Consider the following 3,165-nt stretch of genomic DNA (forward strand, 5'->3'; position numbering starts at 1 on the left):
GGTCCCGGTATGGGCTCGTTTGCATGGTTTGCCTTATCCTTTGTGGTCCCACAAAGGACTCTGCATGGTTTCCTCTATGTTAGGTCTACCGTTGTCTAGTGATAAGACAACATCAGAGCGGACCCGTTTGGATTATGCTCAGGTATGTGTTGAGCTAGATGCAGCAAAGCCTCTGAGACGTCATATTGAATTTCAGTGCCGGTTATCTGCGGAGCCTATTCAGATTACAGTGGAATATGAGTAGACCCCCAAGAGGTGCCCTAAGTGCTGTGTTTTTGGTCATGTTTGTCACCAACCAGAGGTACCTACTGCTGATGCGTTGTAATTACAACATGCATAAATAGCAAGGGCACTAGTCGCACAAAGTAATAAAGTGATGAGTGAGTATCGTTCCCACGAGGATAGTGTTACTAAGTACCGATTTCCCTAGTTTAATTCCTAATTAAAGCAACAATAAATTGGATTGATGGAAAATTAACAACTAAAAACAAATTAACAAAATATAAATGAATGATAATGAAATTAAAGCAAAACCCAACAACTTAACTAATTAAACAATACTAAAAAATATTAGGGTGTTGATTTCACCTAGATACGCTAACCCAATTCATAGAATATATTACTCAAGTTCTAATTCCTTGATTGAAAATTGAATTCCCTAAGTTGTAAAACATACCTTCTCAGGCTAGATTTCCCTACTTATCCCTATTAAGCTTCCACAACCAACAAAATGAAGATTAATAGTTCAAAGTCTTTTAAGATTTATGGAATTCTATCTAGATTTCATAGATCGCTAAACCTATCTCTAGCGTTTGCTAATCTACGGTATTTATCCCAAGAGGTACAATCACAAATCACTTCTCAGTCTCATTATGAAAAACACACATTTGAATGGTGATCAAACATCCAAAAGTCATTAAGCAAAGAGATAAACACTCAATCATGAAATTAAATCTCAAAGTAAATCAATTCATATAAATTTGAATCATTGTATCAAGGTTACATCAAACCCTAGCTAAACAACTCAGTTCATACTTAAAAACGAAATAAAATTACAAAAAAAACAAACTGAATCAAGATTTATCATTGATTAACAAGCAAAAGATGGAGAAATCTTCTCTAATTTGAATCCAAAATCTTCAATAATCTTCTCCTTCCATGAGCGGCCTCCCAAATGACGAACCAAGCCTCTTTTTCTTTCCTTTTCGCTCTAATTTATACCTCTTTCACTTAAGGACGAAGCCCTAGCAAGCTAAAACGCGTCGTTTTATTTTTTACATCTGCTGCAGTTTTTCACAGCGGCGAAGACTTTCGGGCTAAATTTGAGCATGAAAGAATCTGAATCTGGAAAAGTGTTAAACATATGAATTGTAGCCCATTAAATTATATTTCTGGTAGTTAAAGAATCAGCACAATTCTAGGTCTACAGCTAAAGTTATGGCAGAAATACCGAAGGATGTGCAAAGACGTTTTTCTTCAGTTCCCAGCGTACTTTTCACGACTTCAAGCCATGTTTTCACCCTTGTCCAGTCAGAATTAGGAAAAACCCAAAACATGAAAGTTGTAGCTATTCGTCTTAGCTTTCCAAAGCTTCTAAATTCAGGTCATTCCGAATTTCCGAGCTCAAGTTACACAATTTATGCTTAAAACTGTCATTTATGCTAAAAATCATCGTTTAGGCTTACAAAGACAAATTAATAGAATTAGGTAGCAATTATGGCCCAAATTGTATGAAAAGTATCCTAAATCCTATCAAAATTCAATGCAAAATCATAGTGTAAAATATGATTATCAAATACCCCCAAACTTAAGATTTGCTCGTCCTCGAGCAAAAAGGAATAAAAACTCAAAGAAAGAAAAGCAACAAACAACCAAAAACACAAAACAACAAACTAAAAGGACAAACAAAATTAGCTCAACCAACACACAAAATTGCCTAGAATTTATACAAGTCTCTAAGTTGTTGAAATTATTACAAGAAAATGTTCAACACTCCAAGATTTATAAGTTGCATCGACTATCTTTCTCTATGGTCCCCAGTAGGTGATCCCCACTTCAGTCCACTTCTGACTTCCCGATTATTTTATGCAAAAATGTAAAGTTTATCAATTGGTAGTAGACTCCATAAGCCTAAGTATCGAACTACTCTCCACTAATGTGACTAGACATCGCTAAGGATCAAAAGGTCTTTGCAAGCTTTACGTTAGGCTGCAGTGGTGGGCTCCAAGGAAAATGATAGGATAAACAAAGTAAGAGACTCGTTTTTCCCTCATGAAACACTACGAGCTACATCAAGCTCCACTTTCTTTCTCAACCACCAATCAAAGTGTCAACATTTTACAACCCTCGAACTTATGCATTTCTTATTTTTAATTTTGAATTGAACTAAACCAATTCTTTTTTTTTTTTCTTTCTTTCTTTCTTTCTTTCTTTCTTCTTTCTTTTCTTTCTTTCTTTTTCTCCTTTTTCTTCTCTTTCTTTCTTTCTATTTTTTTTTAATACAAATATTTACAATAACAATTATTTACAACACCCATTGAGGTCTATTGCCCTTCTTTGTGCCCTTTTGCACCCCCAAACTTAAAATTTTGGTCCATCACTAGTCACACACCCTCAAAGCTCTTTTGTGTCATACATTAGGTCATAATTCTCCTAAAGGGTATGATAAAGTGTTTAGGTATAGGATTGGACAATTTTTTTGTTTGCAAGGAAAAATAAGGCAATGATAATCTCATAGGCTCAAATGGGTGACTAGGAAGATTTATTCATGGTTGGCTGGAAAGGCTCAAACGTTTCGAAAAAATGCCTAAATCATTTCCTCACAATGTCAATCCCAGAATTTGGCCTCAAGCACTCTTAACTGGTTCTAGAGTCCACCAATATTATCAAGACTTCACCTAACCACATAAAATGTTTCTAAGCATGCCGAAATAAATGAAAATGGTGGCTAAACCACCAACAAACCTCATCAAATTCAGTCAATAAACATAAACGAAGCAATGCTTAACATTTTCCAAAAATAATATCCCACAATTCAAGTTTCATCATAGACCCTTTGGTTTTTTATGCAATTCATCATCGGCAAAAACAATCAAACCAAAGAAAATAACTAAAGTTTTTTTTTTTTTTTTTCGTTTAAGGTGTACGTGGCGTTGTTATACTAGA

Source organism: Pistacia vera, unplaced genomic scaffold, assembly GCF_008641045.1.
Source record: "Pistacia vera cultivar Batoury unplaced genomic scaffold, PisVer_v2 Contig67, whole genome shotgun sequence".
Classification (NCBI taxonomy): domain Eukaryota; kingdom Viridiplantae; phylum Streptophyta; class Magnoliopsida; order Sapindales; family Anacardiaceae; genus Pistacia; species Pistacia vera.